General features: G+C 47.2%; 1 long non-coding RNA gene across 2 annotated transcripts in view; it reads left to right on the forward strand.

Moving 5' to 3' along the window:
• The first annotated feature begins 1,608 nt into the window (after nt 1-1,608).
• LOC126498067 (uncharacterized) overlaps nt 1,609-15,689 on the forward strand; it is an 82,016-nt gene continuing 67,935 nt past the window's right edge. The window contains exons 1-3 of one of the 2 annotated variants that reach the window (XR_007590761.1): nt 1,609-1,746; nt 8,377-8,478; nt 8,707-8,811. This is a non-coding gene — a long non-coding RNA (uncharacterized lncRNA). Of the gene's footprint in view, nt 1,747-8,376; nt 8,479-8,706; nt 8,812-15,689 lie in introns of those variants that run through there. The other variant, XR_007590762.1, reaches the window with a different exon arrangement.

Genomic DNA, 15,689 nt, shown 5'->3' on the forward strand with positions numbered 1-15,689 from the left:
GCTATCTATTCCATCTGATCCCAGAGCACTGTGCCAGCATCAAGTGTTCTGTGATGTTTCTGAAGCTACCTAGACGATGCTGAGATCCCAAAGTCACGGGACAGGGAAGGAGTATGCAGTTCAGGCAGGGTCATGAGAACAGTTTGGCGAGGAGGTAAGTACATCTCTTAGTCGTTCTCGTTCCATGCCTCCCAGGCATGTGCATCTCCAGCCAGCCCAACAGAGTGTCTGAAGCTGGAAACAGCTCTGCTGATTTATAGGCAGGAGGCAGACTTGCTTTAATATCGCAACACAGAAAGTCAGTTCTCTTAAATAATCGGCTTGCAGATTTACGGCTGTGCCGTGTTCCAGGCTCGGTGCTGTCTCTGACCATGGATGGTGCTTCACTCTGGAATGGCTGAAGTCAGCAACTTCCCTGACACGGGGAAATAGATCCCAGGGCAGTAGCCAGCCCACTGGGTCAGCCCTTTTCTGCTGGCTTTTCTCCCTCCCACCACTTTATTACATACTGTCAAGCCTCTGGGGACCTTCTCAGAAAGCTGGGGGCTGCTTGGTTCTTGTGAAGCCAGAAAGCTTTGCAGAGAGAAAGAGCTGGGGCTTGTAGGTCACTAACTGGGGGGCAGAGTGCACCAGGGAGCTCCAATACTCCTTTTGTGTGTATGGCAGTTACTGTTATGGTTTGGGGGGGTGCAAATCATGAGGGGGGCTATTGACTCCTGGTTCCCAATAAAAACAATAATGCATTCGTTCTGCAAATATCTAGATGATACTTACTATAATCCAGTAAATGTCTTGAGTTATTTACCATTTTCAGGACATTATTTTTCTTAATAACACTCTCATATGAGACCATCACTATCTCTGTGTTATGGAAGAAGGGGGTGGGTAGTAAAAGCAGCTTCTTGAAGGTCACAAAGCTACTGAGAAGTGGAGAGCTCGAACCTGTGCTCCACTGTAAACAACCCACCAATTTAACAGCGATGCAGTTACTGGCTATTGGCTCTGCATCCTGGTTTTGCCTTGCTGCATCGCTGCCCCAGCCCTGTAGGACAGGTGCTCCTGTGACCAGTCCCACTGCATAGAGGAGAAAAACCAATGCAAGTGGGTGGCGAGTGGCGGAGCTAGGCTGCGAGTCCCACCGTTCTAACTCGAGAGTGTGCTTCACTGTCAGTGTGATGGGACGCCTTGCATGTTCTGGAAAGCTTGAAAGAAAAAGGGGCAGAAAGTCCACGTGGGAATTGCATTTTGCCTATTACATTTGCTATGGTTCAGTTAGGCTCTCCAGGGGCCTCATTCCAGTTTGGCAGGGCAAACACCAGCTCTGGAAACTGGAGGGTATAGAGGGTGGCCCGGCTTCTTGAATTGTTCTTTCTTTTTTAATGGGAACAGTTGACCTCCTTCCCAGCTATTGTGTCTTTGCCCAGCTCAACAGGAGCCTACCCTGCCCTGGGATCTATCATTGGTCCCTCTCTCCTTTGTTTCTCATGCCTGACCCCACCTCCCTGGACTCAGAGGGCATTGACTTTCCCATCACCAGTTCATCTCCTGTGAGCTTGGTCCTTCTGTCTTTATCTCTCCAGCATGTGGAGTCTGCATGGGTGGATGGGACACCTGCTGTCATCCCTTTGGCCACTTGTTCATTATGTGTGGGGTTGAGAGGAGCCTGACAACTGGAGTTCCACTGAAGCACAAGAGCTGGTCCCTGTCACAAAGAACTCACCGTCTGCCGGGCAGAGACTGCACAAGGTAACAATTCTAGTACGAGTCAAGTGGTTCTGTATTGAAAGATGCAGAGCTATAGCAACCAAGGGTAGAAATTCCTCAGTCAGATGAGTGTGCGTGCATGTGTTCTGCATGCGGGTATACTGGGAATAAGAGAGGCCTTGGGAAATGGAAAAAGCTTGGGTTGATTCAATCCAATGTTTGAATGTCAAGAGGGTGGGCGAAAGAGAAAGGGTTAGTGTTTTGTTCAGAGGGAACAGCGATTTGAAGGTGCTCAAATCCAGGACTGCAGGGTCCATTTGGGTGGCTTTAGAAAGTCATAGCTAGAGTAAGGGGACCTGAAAGGAGACAGAGGAAGGGGTGCAGCTGCCAGGATTTGGGGACTCATGAGATGAGAGACTTGATGCACAGAGCTCAGGAATTAGATGGATTTTTTTGTTGGTTTTTTTTTTTTTTTTTTTTTTTTTTTTTTTTTTTTTTTTTTTTTTTTTTTTTTTTTTTTTTTTTTTTGCAGCTGAAGGTTATAAATAGAGCACCATAAACAGTGCTCTTGAAAACCCCCCTTGCATGCTGTGTGCTTAGGCTGCCCTAAGGTTTTCTGAGACATGCGATTTGTGTTCAACCTCCCTGCAAACATCCCGTTTATTGTTCTCTATCTCCTCCAGACAAACTGTGTCCCAGCCACTGCACTGGACGTCCTCGAGGTCGGTGACAAAACCTGACCTTTTACAGCTCTTCCTGCACTGTGGCAGCTCGGCTGGCCTCTGCCTCTGTGCTCCACTTCAGCACTGAGACTGTCTGATGTATAGCAAGGCACCCAGTGCAGCTGGAGCAGACAGGGTGAGGGGAGAATTAATCTAGATGGCGAGGGAGGAAACGAGGAGCATAGTGATTAAATAATTACTATGTTTTGTGTGTATGCGTGTCCACATATGTGTGGAGAAGCGACATGGTTCCCACGTTCAGGTCAGAGATGGTTTTCTCCTTCACCGTGATGGTGAAGAACGAGCTTACACTGTCAAGCTGAGCAAGAAGTGCCTTCACCTGCTGAACTTATGCTTTTATTGGAGTGGAGAATCATTGGAGGTTCATGCATAAACATGTCATGATTTGATTGACACATGTGTGGTGTCCTATTCTGTTGCTGTTACAGAACACTTGAGTGAGTAACGCATTCTGAAGACACGTGTATTTATCTGTTAGCTCTGGAAGCGGAAGTCTAGGAAGTCTAGGAGCAAGGTCATGGATCTGACAAGGACCTTCAGGCTGTGTCAGCCCATGGGAAAACAGAGAAGTCAAGAGTGAAACCACAAAGAGACCATGTTGGAATATATTAGAACTCACGCCCACGATCACAGCCTTACTCCCTTGCTAACTCCATCAATCCACTTCGAGCAGAACCCCTTAGTGGGCACCACCTCCCAACTGCTGCACTGGAGATGGTGTTATCAGCAAAGGATTGCTGGGGAACACATTCGAATCCTAGAATGTCAACGACCAAGTAGGAGACACGGAAGAGGCTTTTGTCTAATCCAGATGAGCAATGTTGGCAGCTGAGATGTGAAGAAGCAGAGCACACAGCTGGATTCTGACTCTCTCACAGATTGATTCTGACTCTTACAGATTCTGACTCTCACATTATGCTGAGTTAGATGCAGACTATAAAAAAGGGACTCAAGGTGACTCGAAGGACCACAGCCTGAGCGTTTATCATAATGGGCTTGGTGTTGCATGAGCTGAGCGAGAGCCTGGAGTTTAAGCCCTTCTCCCTACATGTCACCACAGCTCCTACCAGAGTCCGAGGCTTGGAATCTCATTACTGAAACATTATTTCCTGGAAGATACGAGTAACTTAGTCACTCTGGTCTCTTTCATATCTCAACGCTTCCAGGCACCTGTGTACTCCATCTGCAGTCCCATTATATTTTCCAGAAGGTACTCTCTTCTTTGGCCTATTGCTAAGTGACAGGATTTACTGCAGCCTCTCCTGTCAGGCCTAAATCAGGCTCTGTGAAGCTGACATGCTGCTAAGCAGAAACTCTGGCACAGGCTCTTAGTAATGAAAGGGTCTTTCCACATTTAATATCGGCTCGGTTATCCCCAAGTGATTTCCAGGGGAGTGGACCAAAAATTGCCTATCAGTCCAAATGAAGTATGCCACAATTTCCTCTGTTTTCCAGTTGCTTTTTAATTTCCACACCACCTGCTCCTAGCTTCACCAGGGCAGACTCTGCCAGCATCACCATCCGGGATCTTGTCTTTCTGTGATGTATAACTCATCATGTCATGGGCCCGTTCCTGCTCAGTGGCTAAAAGAAGTATTTGCCAGTATAGCACACTCTGTAGCCTACAAGACATACACTGTGCTAACTTTCTTATATCCAGATGAGACTTTGAACTTGTTGGCAAAAGGTGCCACAACCCTTCGTGCGTGTGTGTATGCTTGGCATCTCCAACCAAGTCTAGGAGATGGAAAGAGTAGAGGTTTTGACATCTAGTCTTACTATTATTGTACTTACTAAGCTGGAGACCTCAAGTAAGTTAATTATGTTGCTTATATGCCTTTGAGTGCCCCAATAGCAGATTGGGTCTAGTGTCTGCCTTCAGTGACTGTCACAGGAGTCAGGGGACATCCGAGGAGTATGAACAGAGGTACGACATAAGAGGAACCTGACGTGCGGTAGTCTCAGAGCGTATGCTAATTCCTGTGGTGCCTCAGGTTTGTGACCGCATGAGTTTTGCCGTCTGTGATGTGAGCGTAGACTGAACACCAGTAGAGATCAAGTGCTTTGATGCTGGGGGACTTATGTGAACTTCCACCCCTGCCTCTGATGGCCTGTGTGATCCTGGCAAAGGGCATTGTCTCATCGTTCTCTGTTCTCATTTGGAAAGCAGAGAAGACGGCCACACTGGCTTTTAAGGGTTGTCATGTGGGCTAGCTAACTAGGTCACTCCTGGAGGGCACTTAGAACTATGAAGGGCACAGAGTCAGCGTTCCGCAGCTGCTGGGAACCGCCGTGGTCCAGGTTCCAGTCCACTAAGGAGCTGATTACCAATAGTGTGTAGTGAACAAGTCCTGTTACAACTTTGCAAAGTTCATCCAGATAGTTGATTTCATGTGAGTCTCATAATCCTGAGATTGTGTATGATTTTATATTTGAGAAATTGAGTACAAAGAGGGAAGGAAATGGTGAGGCTTACACACTAAGTTAAAGCCCATGTCAAGTCAGAATCCATCTTCTTGGCCCCTAATGAAGAAAGTTGACCTCTGTTACCACCTAGGGGGAGGATGTTGGCCAAGTCCTTGAAGTGGTGAGGAGCCTGGAGCATCCATAATACCATCCTCACATGGAATGACAATATCACTGTGCACATTCCTGTGTGTTATATAACCCCACACCCATGTCTTTCCATAAGGACCTAGCAAACTGGGTAGAGCCAATAGATAATAGAACTGAGACCAGATATGGTGCCTTGCAGAGTAAGTACATGGTTGGGCACACGAGACTTTCCCAAAGGGCGGATGCAGAAGTCAGTTAGTTCAGTATGGCAATCCGTGTGCCAGCGACTCATGAGCTCTGAGTTTCCCTCTGGCAAGCATGGACTCTCTAGTTATCGGAACTAGTTCACAGCAGAGAGCTGGCCAGACTTTGAGTTCTCGCAGAGCTGATATTCCAGGTGGTGGTAGTAGTAGTGTGTGTGTGTGTGTGTGTGTGTGTGTGTGTGTGTGTATGTGTGTGGCAGACAGAGGATGGATCAAGCAAGTTAGGAAGGTGGCCAAGGTACAACTGTCAACGGAGCAGTTGGGGACTGAGAAGCCTGAGCAAAGAGCAGGAGAGAAGCCAGTCCTACTGAGGGAAGGGCATTCTAGGCTGTAGGACAAATGTGTCCAGTAGGGCTTGGGACTAGAGAACCGAGGGAAGTGAGTCCAGGGGGCAGGAAATGTGAGCTAGACTTTGCAGCATTTGGCAGGAAATCCTGAGAACTGATTCTGACCTGTGGTCTCTAGGCATTTTGCTCCAAAGAGTCATGTGACACGCTTCAAGGATCATGTACAGTGTCTGGACAGACTCTGTCTAGGGGAAGAGGACACTTTCCTCTTGGGAGGAAAGACCTTCATCTCAGTCCCCCAGGTGGTTCATGCGGCTGGGTTGTTCCCAGAAGGCAGCATCAGAACAGGCAAGAAATGCACAGTTTTAGCATCAGTAGAAGGCCTGGCCAGCATGACTTGTTCAACATGATCGTTGCCTAATGAAACAACGTCAACTCCCTTAACCGGAGTGTCTCTTTTATGACTCAGCATTACATTTATTTATTGTGCCTGCATGTGGGAGGAGTGGCCGTGCATGTCTGGTGTGCAGGACAGTCGGGATGGCAGTGTTCTCCTGCTTGCAAGCTCAGATGAGGGGGTAGATCTGCTTTCAATTACATTTACCCAAAAAAGTGTGGGAGTGGGTTCTCTCCTTGTACCATGTAGTTTTTAGAGATGGAGACCAGGTTGTCAGGCTTGGGGGGGGGGTTAGCATCTTTACTGGTGGAGCCATCTCACTGGCCCATGTTTTATGACTTTTACAACCGTTTAGTGGCTTACCTCCCAGAATCCTCCCTTGTATTTTTATGAAGGACTGGCAGCCCTGATCCTCCAACACAAAGAGGCCCCTGAGTCCCTGGGACCATGCAATAGAGTAGTTGACTGAAGGGGTACACTATACCCCAATCCGCCATCCTATTTCCAGTTTTTCTTTCCAATTTAGCTTGGGATCTGAGCTCTCATTGAACTATTACCATCTGGAATGACATCACCCATAGCCTTCCAAAATGCCACTCGACAAGTAGCAGGTCCTCAGTACTAGGGAGCTAACTCCTATCTCCCTGGAGACTCTTCCAGCTTCACCCCCTCCAGGTCTACCCTCCCTCTCACATGGTGTTACTGGACTGAATTTAATCGTTTCTTACACTCTCATTACTGTCTGACCAAGATTTATGAGTTGATAATTGTCTACAGTAAGGCCACGGAGTATCGTTTTGTGTTGGGGGCTAACCTTCCTGGTGACATTTAGGATTAGAGGCACAATGAAAAGTGTGAGTTCTACAACCCCAAACTGGATGACGTGATCCAGGGCCTTGGATTTCCCAACTGAGGACACATGAAGCTGGGCACAAAGGACAAGTAGTCTCGAAGGTTCATTTCACAAATTAATTTTTCAGGGCGTCACATCCCTGTGTTGACTCTGGGCACGTTCTGAGTGACGTTTTCCAAGCAGAAGGATGACAACAGCTGACACCTCCGAGGCCTTTATTGAATTATTTTTACACACCATTTAAAAACCTTTTTTTGGGGGGGAGGGTAAATCTAATTGAAGGCAGTCCTCTCCCCTCATCCGAGCTTGCAAGTAGGAGAGTCCTGTGGGTAAGAGAATGAAGTCATGGAAATTTCTCCAGCTTAGCAGCGAGACTTGGTCCCTCACGTCCCTGGAGCCTGGAGCACATGCTAACAGCCCTTCCTCGTGTGTACAAAGCAGACAGAGACAATGCAAAGAAAACATTGCCCAGTCCTCATTGTGAAGCCTCTAGCCAGCCCGAGATATCCATGAGGGATTTGTAGCTCTAGGTTGGGGATACCTAACACTAAGTCACTGAGTCCTCGGGCCATTTCCTAAAGGAACAGGATTGCTGGCGTGGGTCCCATGAAGTAAATCATAAAGTAAGGAAGTCTAATAAATATGAAGCTGTGAGAATGCCTTCCTTCATGCAGGCATCCTTGGCTTACAGCTCAAGGTCATTTATTGTACCAAGCAGTGTACTCAGTACTCTAGAAAAGTCTGTAAAATTCTAAGGAGTCCACAGACTGGACTGTGTCTCCCCAGAAAGGCCAGAGCTGGGCTCTGCTCAGAGAGCTGACTTGAGTCTGGGGTTGGTGTAGGTGCTGCTGGTTTTATCGCAAGAGAAACCAAAGTCACTGTGTTTAGAGGGAGAGATTCGGGAGCAATGACAATCCTGTAAACTGGAAGCTTTGGGTATTAGAATAAGAATGCAGAAACCGGAGTCTTATGATGGCAGGGCTATATTTCTATTTTCCGTTGATATATTCAGAATGCTCTGGTCACCAGGAGAGGTCTCATATGGCTTATAACGCTGGCCCACAGGCAACGTGTGATGGTAACATCTCTGAAAGTATTATCTGTGCCGACGATTTGACCAGTGCCTTGGGAACGTGTGTTTATTCCATTTTGAACAGTTTCCCCGTGGACTGTTGGCCCCTTTCTACAACTTTAAAAGGGCCCAGCACACACACGCACCTGTGTTGCACAGTGGTGACAGCCACAGGTTTCTTCTGAGTTATCACTGTGTTACATTTCTACAGTGAAGCGGACTGTAGCGAGAGAAAGCAGGTGTGAGGGTCTGGATCTTAAATGACCCCCAGTGGCCCACGTGTTAAGGGCTCAGACCCCCAGATGGCACTGCTGAGGGATGGCAGAAGCTTTAAGAGGTGGGCAGTTTCTAGGTTATCCCTTTCTGTTTCTTTCCTTCCTGGCCATGAGATGGGCAGCTCCCACTGTACTCAGCTGTCCTGCCATAGACCCAAACAATGGGACCAACTATACGCAGAAACCTCCAAAGCTATGGTCTAAGTTACACCTCTTCTGTTTCCAGCTCGATTATCACCAGCATTTTGGTACAGCAACGGAACAGCACCAGATGTTGGTCTTAAGAAAGCTCAAGGTCTCCGTTAGCAGTTATTATTCACCAGTAAAGGTAAGTAGCATAGCTCTTACCGATATGTACTGCACAGTCCAAAACATCTTCCCTTGTCTGGGACCTCGTCTCTTTTTTGTCCAAGACTTGGTTTCAACTTGGTTCTGCTGCGCTTTCTTTGTGGAGTCTGCCTGCTGCCCTTTCGGTTTAGTGTCAAGACTTTATTTCTTAAGCGTCTGGCTTCCAGCTCACTGAAAATGTTGGCTTGGCTCCCTCTTACCATTCCAGATGGCTTCAAGCAAGCTCTCAGTTCACATCTGGCTTCTTGAATCACCACCTGGAGTTCCTACTGTGGCGTGGTACACTTCTGACCCTGTGTCCCAGAGATTCCCAACCCAGTCATGCGCGGGCGTGAGTTGCAACTGTCTGAGCTCAGCTGCTAAAAGTGGCAGGGATTTTGTGAGGCTGTTGCTAAAACCCAAGTCACATCATCTGCAATTAAATAAAGAGCCTCCAAACCAGAGTTAGCATCAGCCGAAACCTGTTTCCAAAAGCTCCTGACTAGAGAGTATCTCTACCTGTGGGTAAGAAGTAATAATATGGTGACATTACTGGTACCACTTTCCAGTCCATTCTGTGACATCATGCAGCCACTTGAAATCAGACTGGCAGGGGACATTTATAGTACGAGCATGGCAGGACTACAAACTCAGGCTTTCTGGCGGAGGACCGGTAAGTGCTTAGCAGCATGTTACTAAAAGACAGTGTTTTCACTGTGGTACTCAGAGGCTGCTCCAACTTGGAGGCTACTCAAAGTTACTCCCACATCTTGGTCCCTCGTGGGATCGCCACCAGTTGCAGGCAGAGGATCAGTATCTATTCTTTCCCTGTTGCGAATTCTTCCTTTATCAATACTGCCCCACCCCTAGCCTATTTGGTGAAAGAAGATAAGGATGTAGGTTTACCAAGAAAGGGGGGATTTTTGGTAACCTCTGTGATCTCACAGTGTGACAGGAAGAAACAGCGTACCAGCAAGGCACCAGTTTCCAGCAGGGGTATGTTCCTCATTGTACAGAGAGCCTGTCAGTAATAACTGTCTTTCAAAATAGAGGGGGGGGGTCTGTCTGCGTGAATGTGCCCACCCATGCAACTGAGCACACAGTAGTGTAGGTAAAGGAGTCATGCATTTGGGGATGATAGGAGGGAAGGGACGAGAGAGTGGAGGATGGCTTATGGATACCAAACAGGCCTTTAAGGTAGATGTTTGATAGGTAGACTTCTGATGTCAATGCTATCTAAAGCCTTTGCCCGGTGCCTGCTTTGGTATGTCTAAGGGTGACTATCAGCTGGTATCACTGGGAGCTGTTGGGGAGCCTAGGGAATGATAAATAGTCCTGGGCTTGGCGCATTCATAAATTTCATAAAATGATAACTAGTTAACACTCTCCAAAGGCTCCGAGGAAACAGCCAGTGTGACCCTTCACATACACCACCCGGCTTCACACATTTTATAATTAAACTGCCTTCAAGTGACTTATAACTTGGGATTTTTCCTTTTCCTAATAGACTGCTTTGGCACCTTTTAGGACTTGGCCGTTAACCCGGCTGCCTGTATTTCAGGAACACTCTTGAGTTCTGGAGAATAAAGAGCCTATGCTAAGCTTACAAAAAAGTGTATTTCATACAGCACACCAGGGCTACCACCACTGTCCCTGCCGACTAAGTCACATGACCCAGTTCATCTCTGTCAGGAGTGTCACAGCCTGAAGTCTGTGACTCTGAGCATCTCAGAATACAGAGATGAGATTGCTCTTCTGCTGGAAAGCCGTGTCCTAGCATGACATCTCGGACAACTGGGACCTGTGGAGCCATGAATCTGAATTTTTTTTTTAACAGTTGCCTCCAGCATGCTGGTGGCTTTATTTCTAAAGTAATTGTTTTAATTGTGTAGCTTCAGATTGTGGACACATGTCTTCTGTCTGTGTGTTTCCTCGCTAAAACAGAGCTAGCACTAAATGACCTTAGTAAAAACTGTCCTTTCTCTGCAACACATGGCTAACACGGAGAAACATGTCTTAGCATATCTGTGAACAGGGCACTCGAAGAAGTTTATGTGTGAGATAGTCAGCCAGTGCTGCCCTAGCTGGCTGCTCCCAGGGAGGATAATTGAGGCTGACCAATGTTAAGTAACTTGCCTGTGGTCCCATGTCTCCTAAGTGACTGTGGAAGGCCAACGGTTAACACAGATCAGGGCAGGGGTGAGGGAAGAAGAAAGAGCATGGATTTGGAGGGGCAAATGAGAAACCCAACCCAGGGCTTCACAAGGAGGGAAACTTTGGGTTGTGGTGTGTGTGTGTGTGTGTAGAACCCTTTTAATAATAGGGATGTCACAGAGGTGGGTGGGAGATGTTTCATTGGATTCAAGGAACGTAACCAGATTACTATATCAAACCTGCCACTGAGGGTGGTTGACTCTTTACTTTGTATTAGTGGTTTGGGAGAGTCTGCAGGGGAAACCAAGCCAAGTGGGTGAGTTAAACATGGCTGCTATTCACTTTCAGTAATGAAAGATCGTCCTGTGCATTTTCAGAATTACATCCATTTTCTTTGGCCGGGGCAAGATGGCTTGGGGAGATGAGCTCAAAGTCTGGGCAGGTGGTTAGGGCTAGGGATCCTAGGCAAGGGTGTTTTGTAATGATGGAGTCTAAACAGATAAGCCCTTAGTCCAGAGCTTGGGACACGCTGCCTGGTGTGACCTGGGCACCGACAGGAATACGGCCACATTACAAATATGGATTCATCTGCTCTTTGGCAATCGAGAAACTGTTTACCGAATGCCCGTTGTGCCTGGAACTTTGCCAGTCTTGGAGATACGACCCATGGGGCAGACAAAGGGTGATGCCATAGAAATAAAAAAAAATGCATTTGGTCTTAGCCAAGAGGCTGAGAAGTGATAGGAATGGAACAGATGACACGACTCTAAGGGCTGCTGACACTTGTTTAGGATGAAGCCCCCGTAGACTGTGAGCTCCACAAAGACGTGGAGTTTGTGATGGCTGTCTGTGCTCCCTGCTGCAATGCTAGCGACTAGAGCAGCGTGTGCCGCATGGTGCGTGATGATTGCTAGATAAACATACCAGCCACCATTCCAAACAGATACAGATGCAACAGGTCACCTCATTTCACGGCCGCCCTGCGAAGCATCCAGACTGTTCATGTCCCTGGCCCCAAAGAGGCTTATTGAGTAGAGATGACTTGCAAAGATGTCTAGGGTGTCTACTTGCAACCACTTCTGTATGTAAAAGAGATGGTGTATTCAAGATGTGCTCGTGGCATCGTTTTTTAGGGCACAGTGGGCACTAGGGAAGGTTGCCATGCCTGGTGATACAGGACTTCTGTATCACTATGTTTGGATTTGAACTCCAAGGATGGGGCAGGGCCCCATCAAAAGATGGCCACCTTTGAGACAGAGCGGCAATTTTCAGACCAGGCATGCACCTTCCCATAACAGCCGTTTCATTAGGCATTTACCCTGTGTGGTAAAGCTTATGCTAAGAGCTGAGGTGAACTGGAAACATGTGTCTGAGTTTGCACTTTCAGAATCTGTGAGGCTCCATATACAGGAGGCAAAAACAGTAGAGAGGCCTGTGGCGTATGGTGAGCCATTGCAAACCTGAGGGGAACATGCCTCTGCCCTCTCTGTGGTAGTCAAAGGCCTGGCACAAATCACAATACTCTTGAGGGTCACGAGATACATGAACGTCCTCTGTGCTGCTCGAGGAGCCCCTTGTCATCCTAGGGTAGAGTTTTCCTTCTCAGGTCTGCCTTTGTTTGGTAGGTTTTTGGCTCCAAGGAGGCTTAGATTTAATGAAGTGTCTGGAAGTCCTCAGGGAGAGGCAACTGAAGGGGGCAACTAGACTGTGAATGCCAGGTAAACCACGTGTCTGGAAGACGTGGCAATGGATCTTCTCCCATCCGCACACCGATTTCCCCACTAAAATGGTCATTGATAAAGGTTGGCCCCTACTGAGTCCACTGGGGCTTTTTATGTCGTAGGTTCACTCGGAGTTTGCCCTGTGTGGGGCGGCTGCCTCCCAGGACTCCAGTCTTCCTTTGAACAAAGGAGCTCCGTGCATACTCCTTTGTAATCCTAAAAGGCCACAGCTTCAGACTGTGCTGGATGAGGACTCACTGAGGTGTCTTCTTACTGGCTTGTGAACCCTGGGAAGCCCCAGCTGTGCAGAGAACAAGCCGTGGAGTAGCTTGCTTTGGTGCAGAGCGCCGACCCACCAGTCAGCAGGCTGGTGATTGATGGAGGTCTGTGCTCTGGGTTATGTGAGCTTGGGATGTTTTCCAGGGAAAAATCTGGTCATGAGGCAAGGGCTGGCCAGGTTTGAGATAAGTGTGAAAAACACATTACAAAAGGCAACAAACTGAACGTTTCCTGACAAGAGAACCGGCTCTATTTAAGGTGTCTCTGTGTGCCTGGGTCCCTGCAGGGCTGGAAGCTGGGTGTGTGACAGTGTGCAAGCATGGGGAGTGGATGTTCACAAGTGTTAGAGAGTAGAGAGGAGAAGAGACAGAACATAGACGTGGCCGGGGAAGGCAGGATATTAATCATGCTAAAAGCAATCTGGCCCCATGGGATTTATAAGGATCCAACTAAAATCAATGGGAAATTTTATGAGACAATTTTCTTCTTGCTGGCTCTGGGGATTGTTTGAACTCTCATGGAGCTTCGGGCGGGGCTGGCTCAGAGTTCCTCCAGTTCTCACACCTGGGTGTGAGACTATGTCTTTTTCATGTTGGCAGCTTGGAGGTGAGTCATTTGGAAGGACTGCAACCCCGACCTCCTGATTTCCTGGCTCCTTTGCGCAGAACTCAGGCTGTTTGCTAGCAGTCTGGAAGAGTGGGAGGAGGAAGGGGGTCGGAGGGCCATGACCAGTGTGTTTTGTCTGTGGCGTTTGGATGGATGGGAGAGGACAGCAGATGCAGAGGGCTGAGGTCCTCAAGTGATGCCTGTGGCTCCTCATTTGCCTCAGAACCTATCTAGATGCTTGATGTGGTGGTTTTCTACCATCTCCCCCATTCTCCCCACCCAGCCAGCCTTCAGTCCAAATGACTGCAGGCTGCTCCTGGAGCCAGTTATCTTTGGAGGGCTCTCTTTATGCTGATGTCCTCCATCTGCTGAACTGCCAGGGAGCAGTTCTCATCTTGTGAGGTGTGAGGTCTTGTTGCTTAGATGGGGGTTAATTGTGAACCACTTCACATTTCACTCGGAAATGGACAGAAAACATTGACTAGAACTCTAGTAGCCACTCCTGAGCTTTGGGAGATACTAATGTTTGTTAAGCATTCCCAATCCTGGTGGCAAATACTGGTGCGGGACAATTGTCTATATTCTGTCAATTATGTTTTAAATAATTGCTGATTCGCTAAGTAGCCAGGCAGGAAGTATAGGTGGGACAACCAAACAGGAAGTAGAGGCTGGTCAATGAGAATAGGAGACTTCTGGGAAGGAGGAAGCCCATTCCTCCCCAGTCCTGTCCAGACACCCAAGAAGCAATGTGACCTGCCCCGCCAAAAAAGGTACTGAGCCATGTGGCTAACGTATACTAGCATAATGGGATAATGCAAGTTATAAGAGTTAATAAGAAGCCTGAGCTAATGGCCCAATCAGTTTATCATTAATATAGACCTCTGTGTGATTTCTTTGGGGCTAAATGGCTGTGGGACCTGGTTGGGGGACAGAAACCAGGCAGGACAGAAAACTCAGTCAATAAAATACCAGGTAAAGCTAACATGCAATAACCCCAAACCCTAACCCCCCACACAAATAATATAAAATGATATGTACATATGGGATTGCTGATATTTATCCCTGCATGGTCTTTAGGGGACCATTTGGCAGCAGACATGTGCCAGAAATTCCACTTGTGATTGCTGGTGCTGAGAAAGAGCTCATGTGTGCCTCAAGCATATAGAAAATTAGTCAGTCTAACGGAGCAAAGGTGGCGACTACTCAATCGTCCCTTAGTAGCCAAAATAAAAAAAAAAGAGCTATGGTTCAATAATATGAAATATCACACAGTAGTTAAACAAATTGTCCCTTAGTAGCCAAAATAAAAAAAAAAGAGCTATGGTTCAATAATATGAAATATCACACAGTAGTTAAACAAGATCTACATGCATTATAGCTATAATGCTATATAAAAAAGAAGCAGGATGCATAACTGCTCATTTTTCATAGCCAAGTTAAAGATACAATCCTTCTCTTTAATGACGCACCCTGTGAAAAACCCCATCCAAATGAAATCAATTGCCTTTTCTCTCCCATTGAGCTTTATAACTTTGCAATTTATATCCAGTAATACTTTTACTGGATAGAAGAATTCTGTGAGTTTTCTGACAGTCTTTTGCTGTGTCACAATGCCTGCCCCCCAAAGCTGATTTTTTGATCATATGCCCTTTATACTCTTTAAGAATGTAGCTTATCTGTAAAGCTCTTGCTTGATGTGTAAAGTGTTAGTTTCAATCCCAGTACCATAAAGTAAGTAAATAAGTAAGTAAATAAATAATGTCTTTGCCTCGTGTAGTGATCCATGCCTACAATTCCTGTGCTGGGAAGGCAGAGGCAGGAGGATTGCTGCAAAGCTCAAGACACAATGAGCTCTAGCAGAACCAGATCTACATAGCAGGTTTCTTCTCTCCAAACCAACAAGCCAACTAAAAAGGACTTTGTAACTTCATTTGTTTACAGCTGACTTTCTACCCTTCCCTTGCCATCACGCTGGTCATGAGCTATGTGGCCATAAGCACTCCATCTTGGGCATTATTGCATCTTAGAGATGGGCAACAATATTAATAATTGCTCTGCAGGGAGAAAAAAGCACACATATGTTGTTTCCAAACATCTCCAACTATCTTCTATCCAGAGAGCTTTATCATCTCCATTTCCAATGAGGAATTGACACCAGTGCATTCCGCCAGTGATGTTCCTTTCATCACTGAGGGCAGCGAGGGACAAAAATCCAGGGTCTTGCCTCATGGCCACCTGAAACAGTGGGAGCCTAAGGACTGAAGTCACTTGTCTTTTGGAGAGAGTCTGTTGCAATAAGCCACCTTGCACGCAGCTGCAGGAAGTGGGCTGGCTGAATGACACCACTGGCTGTGCCTATTTGCTGGAGAAGATGGACACCTTTCTGGGAGTTGGGAGAGCAAGACAGGTGAAGAACCTTAGAGATCCAGGGAGGAGACTGATACCTGGAGAG

Source organism: Alexandromys fortis, unplaced genomic scaffold (genome assembly GCF_014885135.2).
Source record: "Alexandromys fortis isolate MF-2015 unplaced genomic scaffold, M_Fortis_MF-2015_v1.1 scaffold_13, whole genome shotgun sequence".
Taxonomy (NCBI): Eukaryota; Metazoa; Chordata; class Mammalia; order Rodentia; family Cricetidae; genus Alexandromys; species Alexandromys fortis.